Source organism: Panicum virgatum, chromosome 6N (assembly GCF_016808335.1).
Source record: "Panicum virgatum strain AP13 chromosome 6N, P.virgatum_v5, whole genome shotgun sequence".
Classification (NCBI taxonomy): Eukaryota; Viridiplantae; Streptophyta; class Magnoliopsida; order Poales; family Poaceae; genus Panicum; species Panicum virgatum.
Window position 1 is genome coordinate 37,092,780 of NC_053150.1, and position 22,965 is coordinate 37,115,744.

At 45.0% G+C, this 22,965-nt stretch overlaps 1 pseudogene; it reads left to right on the forward strand.

Moving 5' to 3' along the window:
- Window positions 1-262: 262 nt before the first annotated feature.
- LOC120678123 lies at window positions 263-22,390 on the forward strand (annotated as a pseudogene).
- The last annotated feature ends 575 nt before the right edge of the window (window positions 22,391-22,965 follow it).

Consider the following 22,965-nt stretch of genomic DNA (forward strand, 5'->3'; position numbering starts at 1 on the left):
ATTAGCATATCTTCCACATAACTACTTTCCTTGTGTATAATGTCCATTTTCTGCTGAGTGTGCAGACCATTGGGTGGCTCTACCAGAGTTCCCCCGCAACAGAGCCGAGCACTTTCCCTTTTGCCCGTAATCCGCAACCCGGTAATCCCATTCCGTTCCCCACCTGCTCCGCCGGCGCCAAAGCCCCAGCCCCAGGCCCAAGCGCTTCGCCGACGCTACGAGACGACGCTTCTAGAAGCTTGGGCTCCGTCCCCCGCGCCCCATGGCGGCCGCCGCCACCGCCGCCGCAGCGACGGCCGTGCAGCCGGCGCCCTGGCGCCCCGACCTCGCCACGGCGAAGGCACTCGGGCTCCTGTGCCTGGCCAGCCTATCGGTCGGATTCGCTGCCGTGGGCGCGGCTACCGTGGCAATCGTGGCCTGCGACTACGACGAGGCCTGCGCGGTGCACCAGGTGCTGGCCGCGACCTCCGTCAGAGCCTTGGTCTTTGCAGTGCTACTGGCTCCCATCGCCCCGCTGCTGATCGTGCGCGCCGCCGTGTGCGACACGGGTTTCAGAGACGAGCTCATCATCAGATCATCAGGCACCTGCAGGTATGTCGCCCCGCTAGAGGAATTAAGCTTTGGTTTCCTTCGAGAATTCCGGGTTTCAGCGGATTATTGTGCTAGAACAGTGTTGTGTCCGTGTGCACACGTACACTTCCGTATCTTCCCAGTTCCATTTAAATTTGCGGCTGAACTGATGTTTAATTATGGAATTGTGGCCCTCAAAGAGTTGGCACATAACTACATTGAATTTTCATTGCAAGCATAGAACTCCGGATCTCTTTCATCTTTAGTATCATTGTGGAACTAAGTTACTAAGGTAGCAACCCCTATCATAGTATCATTCTGGAATTAGTTAATTGCAATAATCAAACACACACTTAACCCCCACCCCCGGGCGCCATTTGTTAGAGAGTATTCCATGCTTTCAGTTCTTGCTACCCCAAAAGGTGTTGTGTAAAACTAACATGAAGGGCACTTTGTAAGAAACATCCATCAACAGTGGCCTTAGGAACTGCAATTCTGCATTGATGGTAAACAGCAGGAGAATAATTGTCCTGAGTGTGTTGCCCAGCCATACATCACACTAAAACTATGTTCATTCTCCACAGTGGCGGGCCCAGGATCTCAGAGCTGGGTATTCAAAATTTCATATGGTGTAAAAAAATTTACGGCCTAAAGTACATATTTATTGCACATAAATATAATTGAGTACCAACAACATCAATTGTTCATTACTTGAAATCAAACAAGAATTCAAGTTTTAGAAAAAAAATTCCTCACTGCATTGCTGCTATTTTTCGCAAAGTAATCTTTAATCACAAATTGCAATGACATATTTTCACCTAAATCACCTAGGTTCACTTCTTAGGCTGGCTTCTTGCTCTGCCTTGTGTGCGAGTGCACGTGCGCGGCAGCACTTTGCAGCACGGCAACCCTGTCCCCTGCGGCCCTGCGCGGCTGTGCTTGCTCGGCGCGCGCGGCAGGCGGCCGAAGTCTGGCCCTTGCGCGTCTTGAGCCGCGAGCACGACGCAGCCTGCGCGCGGGGGCGCAGGCAACGAGCGCCGAGCGGCCGGGCGCTGGCCGCTGGCAGCTGGGTGCTCAAGGCGACGGCCGGCGGGGGGGGATGAGCCTGCCGCTCAGGAGCTGGGAGACCGCCGCTGCTAGGGTTGCCGCTAGGATTAGGATTTGGGACTTGGGAGACCGATGGAAGGGAGGCTCGGTGGCTGGGCAAGGAGACAAGAGAGCAGCCGAGCAGACTGGGCCTGTCGCACATGAGGTGAGCCGTGGGCCGGAGGGGTCGTGGGCTTCGGTGGGGCTTCGACGGTCGTGGTTGTTTGTATATTTGAGCCCATTTATGTTTATTACGCAGTTTTTTTGTTTTTCTATATATATTTAGGGAAATACATATATATACAATTTTTTTGCTAAAAATAATGGGTATTCAGCTAAATACCTTTGCTACATGCTGGGCCCGCCCCTGATTCTCCACTGATCACTTGTAGAATACTCCCCTTTTGATACCAATTCCAGTTTATTACTAACATTATTCCTCCGAAACTGAGAACCAGCACCATATTAGTTTTCACTCCTTTCTCCAGTCCCATGGATTTCATCCAAGGTGAATGGAGTAGTGAACCAACATTGTCTTCAGAACTAAATAATTTCTTATAGTTGTCAGTTTGTAACTTATATGTTGCTGGATCTCTTTCAGGTTAGTTAGAGTATGTGTTCGAGCTTCTCTTTCAATATGTATCTGTGTTTCCATTCATCTACAGGTAAACTTTTTCTTTTGTCTGAACAAGTTGTCCAGATTCTCAGTTTCATTGAAGAGAGATGCCCTTCACTTCACATCCGTCATGAAGTTTTTCCCCCAGCGAAGAGAGAAATGCCTGGCCTTCCTAATAATAGCTTGCCAATTGAAAATTCTCAGCTGCAGAAGTCCCTGGATTTCTGGTTTGGAGCCATCACTCTTTTAATCATCTTTTCAATGTTGGAATCAAATAACCTAGCTTGTTCAGAACAAAAGATTGAGGATCTAATTTGTTTATCTTGACTTGAGTCTAAAACTAAATAACTATGACGGATCAATAGGCTATTAGAATCTGCAATCTATGTGCTCGTATTCACTGAGACTTGTCCTCATCATCAGGCTCCCAGAGTGCCAGTTAGGAGTCTTCTGCGTGAAGATGTTGTGCGGGCGTTTCTTGCGGCTCTTGCTTTCACCCTGCCTAGCATCATTGGTTGTACGGTGCTGGTGGTGCTGTCACCTGCAAAAGGATCTCGAACAGGGAGGATTTGTGCAATGCTCGCTATTGTGGGAGAAGTGGGTTCCACGGCAATTTCTTGCTTTATCATCTTCCCCCCTTTTGGAGCTGAAGCTTTGGAGGATGAAATTGGGTGGTGCAGCATTAGCTGACAGCAATGTTTGAGGTTTCCATCTTTTACTTCGCCTGTACTTTTTTCTACTGTGACCTTGCTGTTTAACTTTGTGATCATTCATGTCCACTAGTAGATAAATTGACCATATAGCTTACAATGACTATGATCTTTGTAACTGAGCAGCTACTACAGCATAGCTATTTTCTGCAGTAGCTGAAAACTGAGCAAGTACCACTGTTTAAAAATTAGCTGTCACAGAGAATATTTCCATTGAACCTTAATGGGCAGGCGCCACAGGTTTTAAAAGGGCTGGGTGGCTGGCCATTGGGTGTTACTGCACAGCCACAAGTCCTTGTTGCCCCTTATCCCCTGTTTTTTATATATAGTATATAAACTGTTTTTTATATATAGTATATAAACTTAATTGATGCATTTTTATTTTGTTCATGAACAACATGGACGTAAACGGAAAAGGTGCATCTTACTCCCCTCAACAAGTCACTTTGTCCACTTAACCCCCTAAACAAAATTTAGGCTCAACTTACTTCTCCAAACTATTTTAATTAGTCCAATCTACCCCCTACTCAAATTTCTTTTTTTATTTCTTCACTTACAAGTGGAATTTTAGCTTCAAATTTTGCAATGTGACTTGTAATATAACGCCCTATGCTAGGAAATACATTATAATTTTTTCATGAATATTTTTTCATGCAGAATTGTATCTCTGTGATAAATTTCGTGTTAAATATTTCCAACTTATGAATGTAATCATGAAAAAAAATTAATGTATTTTTTAAATAGAGCATCATGTTCTCTATCCACTCACAAAATTTGAACTTAAAACTCAATTTGTATGCAAAAAAAAGAGAAACATTATTAGGGGGTAGATTGGACTAATTGGAATTGTTTGGGGAGTAAATTAAGCCTAAATTTTGTTTAGGGGGTTAAATGGACAAATTGAATTGTTGAGGGGAGTAAAATGGACTTTTTTTTCCAGTAAATCAGTCCTAACATTAGCCCATATCTACCTGCCTACTTGTCTGTGGTGGTGCTATGCCAGCATATCATTGCATTTTTGTAGAACTGGTTGTCAGAATATAATTGGTTAGCAGTAGGAGATTGTTTCATCTTTCATAGATTTTTACCTGTTTCTTTTATTTATCTCACGTCAACTTTCAAGTATAAAACAATATATATTGGTAGATGCACTTGAGAAATTAGTAGATAAACTTGTCGATAGTTTCATAACATTATTTGTTGTAAAAAGATACGGCATGTAGTTCATGGTTAACTCCGGCATTATATAGGTTCAGGTTCTTATCCCCAAGTTCCTGTAAATTATTTAGAAAAGCTATATATTTAATGTTAAGAAGTTGATTTGTGATATATATACTGTAAGGAACATGGTCCCATTAGGGCATTGTTTGTGATTTTGGTGATGGAGTGACAACATAATTAATGGGACCAACAAGTTTGTGAGATCATATTTGTAGATTTTTAGGTTCTATGGATGAAATCCAATGTGTCCAATTCACCGTCGAGATATGTCCAATTTGCCGTAGAGATGTGTTCAATTCACCATCAAGACGGATTGGACAAGCACAGCAAAATCAAATACCACCGATTTAACCGATGACCCTGCATGCACCGGCCTAACCGATAGTCATCGGATAAACCGATGCACAAGTATCGGTGCATTGGACAGAGCGCATGAAGACCAAATCAAGAAATCTCAGTTTGCACCGGTTGAACTGACGGTCAAGAAATGGGCATCGGTGCATTCGCCAGGGCATTGTCAAGAGATGGTGTTTTAGTGGAACCAAAACCCCTTTCAGCACCGATTGAACTGACGCACCATCGGAGTAAGGCATTGGTGCAATGACATAAGCGCTGCAGGAAAGTCAAGGTAGATCTCTTTAGCACCGGTTGAACCGATGGGTCATCGGTGCATTGCATAGGTTAAACTAATGGGTGTTGAGTTAGCAGCAGGCAACGCGTTGGAAGTGCAACGGCTAGTTTCAGGCTGGGCGAGAGACCGGTTAAATCGATGCCCCCTCATCAGTTGAACCGACGGTGTTCACGAAAATGCCACAACGGCTACAAACGGCTACTATGAGTTTGTGGGCTATATATATGGCTTCCCCCGGCCATTTTGGAGTTGCTAGAGTTGAGGAAGACCCCATACACATTGAAGAACACCTCCAAACCTACCAAAGTGCTTAGCGATCACATCCTTAGGTTTAGCACAAGCTTTATGAGTGAGAGTACTAGGCTAGCTCAAGTTTGAGTGTAAGAGCAAGGTGTTGTTGCCTTGTGCGCTGATTCTAGAGTGAACCACACTTGTATATTGGTGTGCCGGCCATCCTTGAAGTCTTGGTGACTCGCTAGCAAGTCCACGACCCTCCGACTTGTTGTGGAGCGGCGTGGACGGCATTATGCCAGGGACATGGAGACCCCCATTCTTTGTGAAGTATATCCTTAGTGGAACATGGGATCATGGTGACTGTGGTGACTTTGGTGTCTCCGGAAGAGACTTGATTGCCAGGAAGCGATACTCGTCGTGAGTGCTTCAACAACGTGGAGTAGGGATGCCTTTGTGGCTAACCGAACCACAGGATAAATCCTCGTGTCAAGAGTTTACTTCCTCTCCTCCTTCCTTTATGTTTCCGCATTTTATACTAGAAATCCTTGTGTGCCTTTACTTTCGTAGAGTAGTATCTTGATAGGATTGGCTATAGGTTGCTAACTCTTTTAGGATGGGAGTTTCACACTAGAAGAACCATAGTTGCACATCTAGATTGTATGATCTAGTTTATGTTTTGTGCAAAATAGTTGGAGCCTATAGGTTAAGGTTTTAAGTTGCCTAATTCAACCCCTCCCCCCTCTTAGGCTAGATCATCCAATCACTTTCACACTGTCACACTATTTTTTATCAGCAGTATATCAATTTTGATAACAAAACAAGTAATTCATGTCCATGAGCTGTTTTTTTTCTAGTGATGGAGAAATGCTAAATCAAATTTCTCTCTGGAGGGGTGAAATTTACAAATTTCTACACGATGCTTCAAAAGGATCACCATTAAATTTGAAGCAGCATTGTTCACCCCTTTGCAATGATTTATTTCAAACCAAAAGATAAAGCTAGATGATGCACGAAATGTTAAAGTGCATCTTCTATATGTATTTCAATTCAAACCAAAAGAAATATGGAATGATAAGTATTTGTAAACACATACAATGCTCACAGTCAACAAGTAGATGACTAGATGTAAACAAACAGATATTTTTGAAGAATCAATGCCCCCAAGCTCACAATTATATATACAAGGAAAACATAATTCCAAACAATATGTATAATACTCTCTTGCTGGTTTCTTGAAGATTTTACAATAAAAAAATTTGTACAATGAAGAAAGAAAAATTCACAATATAAACTGAAGAACGTGTTCATATTTTGACATAAAAAACCTGTTAATATGCAAATACTCACTACGGGACTCCAGTTGTTTGCCATGTGCCTGGCGCACACGACATACAAACACCGGCAAAGAGCACTTTTGCCGTGGGCTTTCTGTCGGGCACACAGCAAAGTGCTTTAGCCGACACTCAGCAAAGATTTTCCAAAGGATTAAAAAAAATCACACCGCCGTTGACCTGGTCGCCGCCGCCGCTGTCCTCGCCGTGCCGCCACCAACCCGCCGTCGCCCCGCCACGCCGCCGCCCCACCGCCCAGCCGCGCGCCACCTTGCCACCGCCCCGCCGCGCGCAGCCTTGCTTCCGCCCCGCCGTGCGCCGCCGCCGCGCCACGGGGCCGGATCCGCCGCGCGCCGCCGCCCGTGGGGCCGGATCCGGCCCGGCCACTGCCGCCGCCGCCTTGTCGTCGCCCGCCTTGCCGTCGCCGCCCTGCCGCGCGCCGCACCACGGGGCCGGATCCGCCTCGTGCTGCCGCCCGTGGGGCCGGATCCGGCCGGGCCACCGCCGCTACTGTCTTGCCGTAGACCCACTGCGCGCCTTGCCGCCGCACGCCACCACCGCGGGCCACCGACGCGGGCCGCCGCTGCGGGCCGGTCGCCGACATTTGGGGGAGAGGTGAGGTGAGGGAGGGGGAGAAATAAAGGAGAGAGAGAGCGCGGGAGGGAGTAAGGGAGAGAGAGAGTGCGGGGAAAAACCTGTTAATATGCAAATACTCACTACGGGACTCTAGTTGTTTGCCATGTGCCTGGCGCACACGACAAAAGGTGAAATGCACACGGTAAACTCTTTGCCGTGTGTAACACACGGCAAAGAGCTCACGGCATACAAACGCCGGCAAAGAGCACTTTTGACGTGGGCTTTCTGTCGGGCACACGGCAAAGTGCTTTAGCCGACACATGGCAAATATTTTCCAAAGGATTAAAAAAAATCACACCGCCGATGTCCTAGTCGCCGCCGCTGTCCTCGCCGCGCTGCTGCCGCCCCGCCGCCGCCGCACCGCCCAGCCGTGCGCCGCCGCGCGCAGCCTTGCCGCGGCCCCGCCGCGCGCCGCCGCCGCGCCAAGGGGCCGGATCCGCCGCGCGCTGCCGCCCGTGGGGCCGGATCCGGCCTGGCCACCGCCGGCGCCGCCTTGCCATCGCCTGCCTTGCCGCCGCCGCGCCATTGCCACCGCCCCTCCGCGCGCCACGCCATGGGGCCGGATCCGCCGCACGCCACCACCGCGGGCCGCCGACGTGGGCCACTGCTGCGGGGCGTTCGCCGACGGTTGTTGGAGAGGTGAGGTGAGGGAGAGAGGTGAGGGAGGGGGAGAAATAAAGGAGAGAGAGAGAGCGTGCGAGGGAGTAAGGGAGAGAGAGAGTGCGGGAAAGGGATCAGAGAATAGGAGAGGGAGCTGTGCGCGCAGATCCAATGGCCCACATGTTTGCCGAGTGTCCCCTAAAAACACTCGGCAAACAATTTTTATTTTTTTCTTTGCGTTTAAATAGTTTATTTCATGTCCAAATGAACTCAAATTAAAAAATTATCAACTATAAAGTTTCATAATTTTTCGAGATCTACAACTTTCGTTTTGATACTTTTTTCATCCGATATCATTTAAGAAATTTGAATTTCAAATTTCAGAAGTTCAAACGTACTTTTCATTGACAAAATTATTTCAAATTTAAAATTTTCAACTACAAAGTTGTTCAACTTCTGATGATCAACAACTTTTATTTTCGTTTTTTCTCATTTGACATAGTGGTAGTACTATTGTTCACAAATCTTATAGGTCTCATATATAGTTTTTGAAACTATATCAGAGAGCTATCGATTTTGTGAACAAATTTACTATCACTTTATGAAAAAATAAAAGATTTATATAAACATTGTTGATCTTGTGAAGTTACACAACATTGTAGGTGAAAACTTTTTCATTTAAATTTATTTAGTAGTTCAAAATTAGATTTGAAAATTATATTTGCCGTGTGTCGTTATTTGACACTCGGCAAAGAGCTTCTTTGCCGAGTGTCTTATATGTGGCACACGGCAAATAGTGTGTTTGCCGTGTGCCTATCAAAAAACACATGGCAAACAAACACATGGCAAACAATTTGGCACACGGCAAACAATTTGACGTGAGTCTGAAATTTTGCACACGGCAAACAAAAAGGCATGGCAAACACACGTTTTCCGGTAGTGACTTTACAAGATCAATATGCAGATCACTTCAAATAAAAATGGTAGGAATAATGGAAATAAAACTTTTGCCAGACAACCAATAGAATCATAAATTGGAATTAATGATACATGCAACCATGCCACCAAAGCAGTAGTAGTAGCATGAAGATATACATGGAATCTCAAACACGATGGGCCAAAAATGCAGTGATTTACGACATGTCACCAAATGCAAGCAGCCAAGGAGAGTAAATATGGGCTCGTTCTACTACAATGTCAATGTCTTGACTCTGAAACTGAGCTTCAATTTCAGGAGATGTAATGCCAATTATTAAAAAAAACAGAAACAAAAGGGCAATGTGACATGTTACTAAGTAGACCATGCACAATTGCAGATGAAACTTGGCTTTATAATAGGGTAATTGGAGATTTTGTCGGTACGACAGCAGATTTGCCAACAATGTTTTACTACCAAACAGTTTTCAGTCCAGCTGAAAACCTCTTGGGGATGTCTCCTAAGTGGTTGAACTAGATTTTTTAAACACATTTTTAACCATTTGATGATCTCTTAGCCTGTTATCCATTCGATTAAATTGAGCCACTTGGTCAATTGCAACTCAGAAAATAGATGTTAATGCCAACATATGAGAATTGAGAGCTAAAACATTTTAAAGTTCAGAATTGCTAAAACATTTTAGGAGGCTAAGAATGAGCACAAAGTAATTTTTCATAATACGAAAGACTACATGGCAGGATGGCACACAGGTAAGCCATAGCAAACAGGGGATACTTGATAGTTGATACAACACAGAAATTTATGTGGTAACATTAGGTTAAAGATAAAAGGGCCCCTATCGCGTTGAAACTAGAGGAAAATGTAATTGAACAATGGAGTTTATTACATATAAACATGTTTACAAAAAATTATCTATAAGCAGTTAAAAGTCCTGTTACAAGCTCACTACAGCCTCATAGTCCCATTCACAAAGATCAAGGAACTAATTGCCTAAATGTGGATTGTCTGTTTTGAATTACAGGTGTAGAATAATTATAGCCACTTGTCCACTTGGTACGATAAGCATCGGAGTTAATTGGTCATCTCCATATCAAAAAACCAATTCTGGTGGCATCTTATTGATTTGGTCTACTTAGAATAACTAAAAGTTCAACTTCAATATATACAATATTAATGCTGGGATCTAGGTTTTGTGACCCAAATATGAAACATACAACGCGAAGGCAACAGTGAGGAACAATAGAAACAGCTGGTCATTACGCTGTGTTCGCTTGGCTGTGGCTGGTGGCTGATGCTGATTTGTTATGAGAGAACAGTACTGATGACTGGCTGGTAGCTAGTGGCTGGTGCTGATTTAGTATGTGAGAACAATACAGCTGGCTGGTTGGCTAACAAACCAAACGAATTGGGGGTATTTATACCCTAGACCTCCATCAAGGTAAACAGGAGGGGGTATTTATACCCTAGACCTTCTCTACATTATTTCTGAAATACCCTTTTTCTGCCCATATGCAAGAGATTGGAGTGTACGAATTGGGTACTATTACATGTTCACGTTTCTCACGCACACCCGGAGGTCGTCAAGATCCTCGGAGCACCATCTTCACATGGGACGTCTTGTGTTCGGGAGGTGTTCTGATGCACCGAAGGTTGTTGTCCTGGCCATTGCATCCGCGAATGTCCTAGGCTGTCCTTCGACCATGGCTTTGATGAGCCAACTTCAAAGGTGAGAGATCTCGGACGCGCTTGTCTTCTCGATGCTTCAAACTTGCAATCAAGTGAGAAGGGGTTGTTTGTAAGGCTTGCGCTCCTGAAGTTTTCTCCCGTACCCGTGGCGGGCTAGCTGATACCCACGGGACCTTTGGGAATGCCACCTCCCCACCCCCACCTACCACCCACACCCAGGGGGCAATCCCCAACATACAATTTCGTATGTTTGTAATCCAATAGCAAGAACCGTGGTGAAACCTATGGAACAGTTTGTGTAACACATTTGGAGACACTTCACAAACACCAATGCTTATTTGAAACATAAACACAGGGCGGGTCAAAAGGAAATGATTGATTTGAACATAAACACACAGATATACCTCGATTAAGAGCATCTCCAGCCGAGCCTGGAAAATAAAGCCCCTACATTCGATTTTAAGAGCCGGCCTACAAGAATGAGGGCCCAAAATGAGCCTCAACTCTAGCCGTGCCTGCAAATGAGGCCCCTATTCTTGTGGGACCCGCCGGTCAGAACTGAGCCGCACGCCCAACCGCGCCACGGCTGGCCACCACCGCGCGCCCACCCGGCACCGTCGCCCTCCACTCCTGCTGAAAGTGATCAAATCGTGTGCTCTAGCCTAAGAGGGGGAGGGGTGAATTAGGCAACTTAAAACCTTAACCTATGGCTCCAACTAAATTGCACAATATTAAACTAAAACATGATATCTATATGTGCAACTATGGTTCTTCTAGTGTGAAACCCCTATCCCAAAAGAGTTTGGCAACCTATAGCCTTTCCTATCAAGATACTACTTTATGAAAGTAAAAGCACACAAGAAGCTAGTATGAAATGCAGAAATGTAAAGAGCGGGATAGGAGGAAGAAAACTCTCGATGCGGGTGTTTATCCCATAGTTCGGTTTGCCACAAAGGCACACCTACATCCACGTTGTCGAAGCACACACTAAGAGTATCGTTTCACGGTAATCAAGTCTCTCCTGTGAACACAATCACGGTCACCTTGATCCCATTTTCTACTAAGAAGCTTGTCCACGAAGGAAGGGGGTCTCCACGTCCCCTGTACAAGATTGTCGTCGCCGCTCCACACCAAGTCGGAGGGTCGATGACGTGCCGGCGAGCCACCAATGCTCCAAGGGGCCGGCGTACCGAGATCTTCTTGTTGGTTCACTCAAGAACCAGCCACAAGGCACAGCACCTTGCTTGCTCACTCACTCTAGAGCTAATCTAGCACTTACACTCTTAAAGCTAGTGCTAAACCTAAGGATTTGATCAATATGCACTTGTGTTGGCTTGTAGAGTATCCTGGGTGTGTTTGAGACTTGTAGCAACTCCGGGAACCTTGAAATGCCCGGGGGATGGCATATATGTAGCCCACCAAGTCCATAGAGCCGTTAGGAGCTGTTACCCAACTTTCTGCGCAGGCATCGGATAGACCGACGGTAGGGCACCGATTCATCCGGTCACACTGCACCCCGAGGTAGCCGTTGGGTCTTCTGACAAGTGTCGTAGGTCTCACCGGATAAACTGGTCAGAGGTCGTCGGTTCATCCGGTGTGCTTCCGTTCATCCGGTGCTGAAGGAATCTTCGGCTTACTGCTGACATCATTGATCGGACGTATTGCACCGGTGCCCGTTAGATCATCCGATGCAGAAGACTTTGTTTCAGCGCGCTTGACATCATCTCTGCACTATCCTCCGGTGCTTGCTCTGACGCTTCTTCTTGGCACCGTCAGTTCATCCGGTGCCACTTGGTCTTCTCCACGTGGCCTCCCACCAGTGCTGCTAAATGCACCGACGCCTATGCGTCGGTTTATCCGATGCTAACCAGATAGACCGGTGCCCCTGCATCCGTTCATCTAGTGCAGCTGTTCTGTGTAGAACTCGTCCATTTCATCGTTTCTTTGAGTTCTTTCTTCGTGTTTTGCTTTGCTTGGCCTTTTTGCTTCATCCCTGCGATCTATAAATGTTCACTTAACAAACTCATTAGTCCCATTGATTGCGGTGTCACTCAATCACCAAAATCACAAAACAATGGCCTAATGGGGCCATGTTCCTTACAATCTCCCCCTTTTTGGTAATTGATGACAACACAATCGAAGCAAGCATAAATTTTGCAAAAATTATCAATTTGAACCACTTACACTTGCTTGGATGCTTACCATCATCCAATGTTGACTTGGCCTCCCCTAAATCCATCATTTCCCCTTTGTTTCTCCCCATGTTTGCTACTTCCCCCATTGTCAAAACCGCTTGCAAACTTCGCCCCCTTTGATAACCTTGCTTTGATCCAAACTTCTCCCCCTTTGGAATCAAATTACCTAAAAAGGCCTTGCAAACACAATATAGCTCAAAGGGAAAGGTTAGTAGCCTAGGGAGTTAGTTCCATGAATCATGATCCAATTTTTATGATATCAATGAAGATACCAATTGAACAATTACTAAGGTGGATCACAAGACATGAAACTTTCATGATATGAGCTAATCTTTCTACAAGTATGTGCACGAAATGATAATGTAAAAATCAAGTGCACAACTAGACATTTGAATGAGAAATCTTAGATCATATCATGCACGGAGGCAGCCCTAAAAACAAAGAATTGACAAGAATACCAATTGAATGAGTTTTAGAACCTTGCATACGTCCGGGGAAATTTAGTTACCTTGCATATACCAATTTGAAAGTCTTGAAGTGAAGAACACTTGGCACACCAAGGTGAGCAAATGTATGAGCACATAGCCAATGAACTTAGATATGAGAATTTAAATTCAATAGAGCATGGCTCAATATGCATGAAAGCACACTACTTTATCTAATCACTCTTATAGAGTTGTCAATTCACATTGAGCGTGAAGAATATTCTCTTAGAGTGTTAACTCCGGAAAGAGACTACAAAAGATAGACTTATAAACATGTTAGTCTCAAAATCACAAACCATAGGATGAGCTCCCCCTAAATGTGTGCATTTAGTGTTTGAATCACTAATCAAAAGTATGCACATTGTTTTTGACAACAATGAGAAGTTTACCCTATAGCTTGTGCTCATGGTATGAAAATGAAATACATACCTTATGAAGTCCATGTACCATGAAGGGTAACCTTGTGTAGCCTTTCTACACACTTATCAAACCATGTAGGTTGCTCATGGGTTAGATCATGACACAAGCAACCCACCATATATAACACTAGGTGACGCAATGCAAACAACCTAGCAAGGTCAAAGGTGCTACATGATGCTTGAATTGAAATCTAGCTACCATTACCTTATGGGGGACTTGGGCAATAAATGTCCAAGATATGAGCTTGGCTTCTTTAACTTGAATTCTTCATCTTTTAGTTAGCCAAGCCTCCAAATCCCCTGAAGCCAATCTTGGACTTCAAGTCTCCTTTGGAACCCACACCATTTGAGGTCCCTTCATATTGGTGATGATTTCTTTGGGCACCCAAATGGAGTGATTCCAAATCCTTTCTTGCTTCCCAACCTTGTGAGCAACCACCTTGCCATTGGTCTTCTTCTTGATCACATAGGAGGTGCTATTACTTTTGTTCCTACGGTTGGGCTTGGTGTAGATGAGAGAACTCTTGATTGTAAGCTTCTTCTTGTTCTTCTCATCTGAAAGCTTCTTCTTTGGTAGAGGGCACTTGTTAGACTTGTGGCCTTTTTTATGGCACTTTAAGCAAGTCATGGTGGATCCCTTCTCAAGCTTCTTCACCATGTCTTCACGGTTATCTTGAGAAGGTTAGACATTGCTCTCCATGCTCTTGCCCTTCAATTTAGCCAAGTCCTTCATGAGCCTTTCTACTTCTTGCTTGAGCTCATCATTTTCCTTCGCAATGAGGTCATTACATGATTTTACAAAAATATCCTCATGGCATTTCTCATTGCAAGGGTTAGAAAAAGATTCATCAATTAAATCAATGCAAGAAGTTGAAGCATCTATCTTACAAATTGATTTTGTACTAGGGGTAGATTGCTTAGTTTCCAAAGAGTCATTAATTTTTGTAATTCTCTCAATTTTTAATTTGAGCTCTTCATGCGCCTTGCCAAGCAATTGAAATTTACACAATAAATCATCATAATTTGTGGCAAGAGTAGCATTAAGATCATTGAGTGCACTATATTTTTTAGATTTTTTTATTACTCTTTAGTGCTCATAAACTAGATCAAGAAACTCATCATATGAAGGAGAATCGGAGTCATCATCACTTACATCGCTTTCCATACCTTGGGCCACAAGGCAAGTATTTGATGATGATCCCATGTTGGTGTGGGCGGTAAATTTCTTGTTTGATTCATCACTTGAGTATGCGCTTGATTCTTCACCACCACTAACCCATTCACCAAAGATGGCAAATGATTCATGTTTGGGCTTCTTCTCCTTCTTTTGTCGCTTTTTCTTCAACCTCTTCTCAACCTTCATGAGTTGATGGTGATGCCCATCTTTGAGGAAGATCATATACCCCATTGAGTTGATTTCCTTCAAGCACTTGTTCATCTTTTTGACTTGCTTGTAGAGGTTGGGGTCCATTGGCTCTTTTTCATCATTTGAGGAGCTTTGGCATGCCTCCTCTTCTTCCTCTTCACTTGAGCTACATTTGACGGTCATCTTCTTCAACTTCTTGACTTGCTTGCATGCAAGTGCGCTATCTGTTGGTGAAGAAGGTGGCGCTCTTCGCTTGATGTCATGACGTAGCTCATGGGTGGTCACCTTATTGAGGACTTGATTTGGTGTCAATGTATCGAGCTCCTTCTGATAAAGCACCGTGATCACCAAATTATATTCTGGCCTCCATAGTGGGTGAAGGATCTTGCGAATGAGTTCCGCATCATCAATTTTCTTTACACATAAAGAATTGATCTCATTCACAAGAGTGTTTAATCGTGAGTACATAGATTCGGCATTTTCATCATCAAGTTGCTTAAAACTATTTAGCCTATCAATGAGAACATGATATCTTTCATTGGCAACATCCTCCGTACCTTCATGGTTCTCAATTATAGTCTTCCATATTTTTTTAGCATTTTCACAAGCACCATATTGTCTCTCTTGTTGACTATTGCTTTTAGTGCCTTCACTAACTACTCTCTGATGGCGGCAAGGGTCAAAGTCGCTCCTTCAGTTCACCTAGCATTTTGGCAGCGAACAGCTAAGGAGCTGGCGCTTTGCTATGATCCGGAAAAAGATCGTCTCAAGATGCAAATTGCGAGAGAGGAGATTGCGCTCCTATCTAGCGCCAATTTGAGCGCTGGATCAGGCATATTTTGGGCTTCTGACTCCGACTCGGAGTGTGAAGACCTTGGGGATTCAGAGCTTCTGGCCTCTTCTTCTCGAGCTTCGACTGCCACAGGTGCTTTGGTTAATCGTCCTCAGCAACCAGTTTTCTAACTGAAGCGCCGCTTGCTGATCGACAGAAGAAGACACGGCATCCCAAGTTGCGCTCATCCATTAGTCCCCAAGCATCGGTTCGGAGAACTACTCCTCCTTGGAAGAAGTTTTGGAAAGGGCTGCTACCTCCGAAGCGAGTCTTTCCGGCGAGGACCCTCAGAGACGTCCTTCTGCCGGCATTGGAGGTGGCCGGGGACGCGGCGGTGATCTCAGCCGCCGGCGATCCGATTCCTTCCGATCCGATTTCTATGGCATTCCGAAATTCAAATGGGTTGCCTGGACCCCAACTGGATCAGCGGACTGGTGGACCAAGGTCTGCGCTCAATCGGGGGACGGGCCCATTCGGTCCTGTACGCCTCCCAAGCGACGTAGGTACCATCGTGTGTCAGGCGAAACCTAATCGTGCTCTAGTTCGCCCGCTCGTCCCTGACTCGCTTCTTCGCCGGTCCTTCGCCGCCGTTGTGATGGCCGGTGGGCAGGGTGCTCGTCGTGGAGACCTGGCTCCTAGCCGGCGCGCAAGAGGGCGGGCTGCATTTGGGCGCCACCCCAGGGGGTGCTACTCCTGTCGCGGGGACTGTCGGCGGGGGTCCTGATCTGGGGACCGGAGCGGGAGGAGGAACCAGCGGGAAGGTCGCAACCAGCACGGCGCTCCTACGTCTGGTGGCGCTGGCAACCGAGGCAGCGCTTCTGGGCCTGGTGGTCACGGCTTTGGCGATAGAGGCCGAGGTCGTGGCACGACCGCAGACGCTTCTGCTGATGTTGTTGTGCAGGTTACCCCGGCTGGTGCAGCTACGACAGTGGAACCGGTCGAGCGTCCGCAACAAGGAAAGCAGAAGAGGAAGCACAAAGATATGGCACCTATCATGTTGGAATGTACAATCTGTTCGAAGGATGATTACACGAGCAAGTACCCTCAACTTCATGGCCCTAAACCATCAGTGTCCTACTGCGGGGCTGCAGCGGATGGACTTGGATTTTTCTGCATTCAAGCGGCCAGACCTTTCCACATTGTTCCTAGTGCACATACAAATGTCTCTTCTCTTATCACAATGGACAAGGGTGCGGTTCCGGCTGATTTGCTGAAGTCGGAGCTGGCCAGGATTATCCCAGTTCAGTGGGATTGGACTGTGCAGGAACATGGCGAGAAGGCTTTTGTTGTTCAGTTTCCTTCCAAGGCAGAGCTTGAGCGCATGGTGGCGATCCGCACCATCACTACCAAAAACAGGGAGGGAGTTCTGATCTTTGAGGAGTTCGATGCAGAGGTTAAGCCTATCAAGGTTCTGGACCAAGTGTGACTGTCTGTGACAAATGTTCCTACTTCGCTCCGTGCTTTTTTGCCCCTGTGGGCGGTAGGATCTGTGGTGGGTGCTACTCAGAAAGTGGATATGCATCACCTTCACCAAACCGGGGAGGTTCGTATTCTGGTGGCCGTTTTTGACATCAAGGACATTCCAAAACAGGCAGATATTTGTGCCAATAGGAGTATCTACAGGCTGTACTTCAAAGTTGATGAGGTGTTACAGGATGACTCCTTTAACCCAGAAAATGTTGATTTGTTGGGTGACGATGCCGACGATGGACACCTTGATGATACCCAACAGGATGATTCCCACCATGGTTTCGATGGTTCTGGGGATCATGTTATGGAGGATGCTACTGCAAATCCTGCTCATCAGAATAATGCTTCTAATGTCCAACTTTCTGGGAAGACTGCTCAAATTCCAAATGCTCAGCAACAAGGGGCCTAAATTGAGGAGGTTCTGGATATAGCCTGCGAACAGCTGTTGGAGGAAATTAGCCTCAAGGTCATGGTTGAGCCTGATGGAGCGGATATGCCTTATTCCCCACCTACTGAAGCCGATTATGCTAAGTATCGTGCTTTAGTCGATTCTTCTAAGCAACTGCCAACAAGGCCCATGGACTGTATCATCTCTGATGTTGTTGGTCCTTTTATGGATGGGCCGCATGCTGCTATTTCTCTTTTTGTGGTGCAGGAACCAGTTGTTGCTTCGGTAGTCTCAGGCGATGACCAGGTGTTGTCTATGGGGGGGACCACTGTCAGCGCGGGCTCTCCTATAGCGCCTGAGGTGCTTCCCTCAGCGGCGGGGTAGGAGTCGCCTGCTGGCCTTCAGGACTTGCTGGTCCCGCAGGCACCGGTGCCCGCTGGGGGTCTGCCCGCATTGGAGGGGCAGGAGTCGCCCGCTGACCCTCAGGCGGTCACGCAGGCACCGGCGCCCGCTGAGGGGAGGGCCACCCCCTGTGTTCAGCCGGCGCCCGTTGAGGGAACACCGGTATCGCTGTCCCCCGATGCTCCAGCTAGCGAGCTCACTCGGATGGCACCTTCCGAGCTACCACCGGCGCCAGGGGCGGACTCCACTCTAGACGTTGGTTCTCCATTTCAGCATGTCGCACCGGAACCCACACTGACTTCGGAGGTTGCGGGTGTTGGGGCTCTGACTTCAGTTGCTGCTGCTCTGGGAGATGCAGTTCCAGGTGCTGTGGTTAACATGAAGCTGCCCGCTTCTAGGCCTAAGGCCAAGGGCGGGATTGTGTTGGATGCTGCTGCTCTCAAGCCCACCATACTTCGTAGAAGTGCCATATCTAAGGCCAAAGCTGATGAACATACTCTTGAGAAAACTGCGCATATGGCTGCCAAGAAGAACCTTGAACCAGGTACATCTTTTACCAGTTTTTCAGATTCGCATGTTTTGTCAAACCTTGGTAGGGTAGGCTTCAAATTAGGCCAGACTGATGAAATTGTTAAAGCTTCTACTGTCACTATAAAAAATCTAGAAATAGATAGAATGGTGGTTCTTGCCAATAAGAAAAAAGGTAATCTAAAATCTAATATTTTACAAGTTGAGAGTGATGATGAACGGGATGCTAGACTGGATGTAGTTCTCAGCCACGCTTGTGGTAATCTAAATAAGAACTTGCAAGACCTGGAGTCTGATCACATTATCGATCTTTCTCCGGTCCAGCAGGAAAAAAATCTAGTACTGCCAAAAATCCTAAAAATGGCAGAGTTCCCAAAAAACCAAAAACCCCTTCTAAAATTGTTACCAAATGAAAGGGGTTTTCTGGAATAATAGAGGTCATGGGGACTTGGCTAAACACAGGTTTTTGTCTGATTTAGTTAAGGAAGAGCAAATTAATTTCATAGCTCTTTCCGAGACTGGTAGGGATGATTTTCCAGATCGCATTTTAAAGAACCTTTGTGCAGGCTGGGACTTCCTTTGGCATAGTAAGGCCCCACATGGTCGATCTGGAGGCATTCTACTAGGTGTGGACCATCAGGTTTTTGATATTGGAGCCATTACTGAGGGAGATTTCTATGTGAAATTTACCTTGAGATGCAAAAATGATGGCTTTAAATTTGTGCTATATACGGTTTATGGCCCAGCACAATATCAAAACAAGCTAGCATTTTTGGTCAAATTGGCAAACACTTGCTCAAAGTAGTCTCTTCCGTATTTAATTGGAGGGGATTTCAATATTATGAGAAGACCGGAAGATAAGAGCTCCGGGGTGTTTGACTTTAAATGACCAAACTTGTTCAATGCTGTTATCGAATCTCTTGATCTCAAAGAGATTGTTATGTCTGGCAACCAATTTACATGGGCGGGTCCTGGAGACAATCCGACTTTTGAGAAGCTTGATAGAGTTCTGGTTAGTACAGATTGCGAAGATAAGTTCCCTCTTTCGTCTGTAGAACCACGAGATCGAGATATTTCGGATCATACCCCTCTGATTCTTAATACCGGGGCATGCACTCACCACTCTGATCAACGTCCTTTCAAATTTGAGAGAGGATGGTTGATTAGGGATGGTTTCTACGATATGGTCGTAAGCATCTAGCAATCAGAGACGTCTGGATGTACTCCTTTGGAGCGGTGGCAGAATAGAATTCGCAGGCTCGGACAACATCTTAGAGGCTGGGCTAAGCATACAGCAGGAACATACAGAAAAAAAAGAAGAAACTTCTAGCTCTTTTAGAGAAGTTAGATAAGAAGGCTGAGATTACCTCTCTTTAAGATCAAGAGGTTAATTTCAAGCACTATCTAAAAGAGAGATTAGTGCTCCTTTTAAGGGAGGAAGAAATTAAATGGTAGGAGAGAGCAAAGGTGAAAACGCTTCTAGAGGGAGATGATAATACAAGACTCTTCCATCTAGTGGCTAATGGGAAACACCGAAAACAACATATTTATAAACTTGAAAATGATCAAGGAATTGTTATCGGTGATGACTAGCTTAAGAGTCATATCACTCAGTTTTATAAGAACCTTTTCGGGTCTCCGAATGCTTCGGAGTTTACACTCGAGGAAAATCTAATTCAGGATATTCCACAAGTGACCTAAGAGGATAATGAGGTGCTCACTAGTGAGTTCACTGAGTCTGAGGTGAAAAATATGTATTCCAGATGGAACACAACAAGGCTCCAGGTCCTGATGGCTTCCCGGCTGAATTCTATAGTTTTCTGGGAAGTAATTAAGGACAACCTTATGGCTATCTTCATGGACTTCCACAAAGAGGAATTGAACCTCTTTAATCTGAACTTTAGAATTATTACACTAATTCCAAAAGTTCAGGAGGCAACTAGAATTCAACAATATAGACCTATTTGCGTCCTCAACGGCAGCTTTAAATTTTTTTACTAAAGTTGCCACGAATAGGTTGAACAAAGTTGCCCAAACAGTTGTAAGTCCTATGCAGACCGCCTTTTTGCCAGACAGGAATATCATGGAAGGAGTAGTCGTCTTACATGAAACTATCCATGAACTGCATACTAAAAAACAGAATGGGGTCATTTTCAAAATTGACTTTGAAAAGGCCTATGACAAAGTAAAGTGGTCTTTCCATCAACAAACGCTACGCATGAAAGGGTTTTCTCCTAAGTGGTGTAGATGGACTGAAAGGATGGTCTCTGGTGGAAGTGTGGGGATCAAAGTCAATGACAAAATTGGTCCCTACTTCCAAACTAAGAGAGGGCTCTGTCAGGGAGATCATATGTCACCTATTTTATTTAACATCGTTGCTGATATGCTGGCTCTCATCATTAAGAGGCCAAAAGACGATGGTCAAATAAGAGGTGTCGTACCTCATCTTTTGGATGATGGTTTGTCTATCCTGCAGTATGCTGATGACACCATCATCTTTATTGATCATGATCTGGATCAAGCAAAGAATCTTAAAGTTTTGCTATGTGCTTTCGAGCAGTTATCTGGGTTAAAGATCAACTTCCACAAGAGTGAAATTTTTTGCTACGGAGAGACTAAAGAGATGCAGGATTTTTATACTAATCTCTTTGGTTGTAATGCTGGTGAATACCCTTTTAGATATTTGGGAATCCCAATGCACCATAGATAGCTCCTCAATTCTGAATGGGGGAAAGTTGAAGAACGCTTTGAGAGAAAACTCTCTTGTTGGAAAGCTAAGTACATGTCTTATGGGAGCCGTTTGGTCTTGTTAAATTCGGTACTTAGTAACCTACTAATGTTTATGATGTCCTTTTTTGAAATCCCAAAAGGGGTGCTCAAAAATTTTGATTATTTCAGATCGAGATTCTTTTGGCAAGGCTCTTCTGTTAAGCATAAGTATCGACTTGCCAAATGGGACATATTGTGTCATCCTAAGAATCAAGGAGGACTTGGTATCATAGATCTGCAATTGCAGAATAAATGCTTATTGGCAAAATGGTTAGTTAATCTGCTTAATACCAATGGTATGTGGCAAAGTCTACTAACAAACAAATATCTAGGATCCAAGTCTCTCACGCAGGTGAAGGCTAAACCTTATGACTCTCATTTCTGGAGAGGTCTTATGAAGATCAAAGATGATGGTTTTTCTAATGGCTCCTTCATTATTAAAGATGGGAGCAAGACTAGATTCTGGGACGATGTATGAGAAGGTCAAGTGCCATTCAAAGACAAATATCCATCACTTTATAAGGTTGTGCGTGATCCTCATGCGACTGTGGCCAAATTCATGGCCACAAGCCCCTCAATTTATATTTTAGGAGGGCTTTGGTGGATAACAAGATGGTTGAATGGCAAAACCTTGTAGCTCAGATCGCTAATGTTCAACTGGTGGATGGGTCGGATACGTTTAGATGGAATTTGACCAATTCTGGGTCCTCTACCGTTCAATCTCTGTATCTTCACTTATTAGATAGAAAACCGCCTTTCAGACATAAGATGATCTGGAAATTGAAGATTCCTCTAAAGATTAAGATTTTCCTCTGGTTTCTTCAAAGGGGGATACTTTTAACTAAAGATAATCTTGCTAAGAAGAACTGGACAGGAAACCAAAAATGTTGCGGATGTAATAGTAATGAGACTATAAAACATTTTTTCCTGGATTGTCCTTATGCGAGAATGGTTTGGAGGATTATCTTTTATGCAACAGGTTTAACGCCACCTAGATTAATTAGTCATATGTTTAATTCTTGGCTGTCTAATCAATCTAAAAAGATTAGGAATTTCATCTGGGTGGGGGTTGCTGCTGTATGTTGGGCGATTTGGAGATATCGCAATGATATTCTTTTGCAGGTCATCTTCAAGGGAACGTACTGGTTATGTTTCTAGGCGCAGTTGCAACGGGAGGAGCACACCAAGAACACACTCTCAAGCTTGAGCAGATTAATTGAGATAGTAGCTCTTGATTTAGTTAAAGAAGGATGGAAGCATGTCTATCGCTTGCAATAGTTCTTTGTCTTACTAGAGACTGGTGTGCCCTTTTCTATTTTTGCAAATGTTGTAATAATGGCTGTGTATGCCCCTTGTCATAGAGGCCGGATTTGGAATCCTTTTTCTAAAAAAAACTAACTACTCTCCAAACATTTAGGCCCGTTGCTTGGAGATGAGCTTGATGTAGACGCGGCCCGATCTTCCGAGAGGTAGGGGTAAATTCGAATGGTGGAGTACGTGACATTGGCGATCCGGCTTCTAATCAGACACGAATTCGAAGCCTGTAACCGTTACACCACCGCTCCGTTGGTTATCAACCAAGCACAACTTGATTGACCTCGCCAAGAAGGCTTTTCCTGCAAGCGAATCGAAGAACACAAGCAAGAAAGTATAAACGCACAATCTAAAATTGCAAATATGAATGAAGCGAAAGCAAAGTAGGGGTTCAAGAACTCAATTCCAAAGGACTAATCGACACAATGGAGGAGATCAAGAACGGGGTCCTTGATTCACAGCAAAAGGACTTGTCGTCACAGTTACAATGAAGAAAACAGTTTTGCGATGGAAAATCTGATCTAAACAAAACCCAAACC